Source organism: Cystoisospora suis (assembly GCF_002600585.1).
Source record: "Cystoisospora suis strain Wien I chromosome Unknown contig_2609, whole genome shotgun sequence".
NCBI classification, from domain to species: domain Eukaryota; phylum Apicomplexa; class Conoidasida; order Eucoccidiorida; family Sarcocystidae; genus Cystoisospora; species Cystoisospora suis.
In genome coordinates, this window is record NW_027155407.1 from 1 (window position 1) to 516 (window position 516).

A 516-nucleotide genomic window follows, 5' to 3' on the forward strand; every position below is an offset into this window, starting at 1 on the left:
TCTATCTCTCTTTCTTTCTTTCATAGGGCAGGATGAGACAAGCCATACAGGGGATAAGAGCAGGTACGCTGAAACACCGTGGATACACCTAGAGAATGTCGTATAGACAGATAGGTGTCTCTCTCTGTGTATATATGTCATACATGTATCTATAGATATGAGTATGGGAGGAACAGTGAACTCTCTCTCTTTCTCTCGCGCTGTCTCTTACTCCGTATACATCTATGTATGTGTGTATAGGTGCGTGTGTGTGGATATACGTAGATTGAAGGAGAGAGTGCGACTGCTGTGGTCTCTCTCTCTTTCTTTTTTACATGTCTCTTCATATCAGCATCCTCATGTATCGGCATAGGTATGCATGTGTAGGAGGGAGAAAGAGGGGAGAGTCCGAGTGTCTAGGGTATGTGTATGTACACGCAGTCTACAGGAGGGCAAGCTGTATGTATGATGTATAGATACATACACCGATCCCACATACATCTCTCTCAGGCGTCTGCTCTATCTATCTATCTATCT

At 44.0% G+C, this 516-nt stretch overlaps 1 protein-coding gene across 1 annotated transcript in view; it reads left to right on the top strand.

Moving 5' to 3' along the window:
* Nucleotide 1: 1 nt before the first annotated feature.
* The window catches only part of CSUI_005389 (high-temperature-induced dauer-formation), a gene marked incomplete at its 3' end in the record, with an annotated part of 6,753 nt that continues 6,238 nt past the window's right edge, over nucleotides 2-516 (top strand). Inside the window, exon 1 of the mRNA XM_068065565.1 lies at nucleotides 2-63. The remainder of the gene's footprint in view (nucleotides 64-516) is intronic.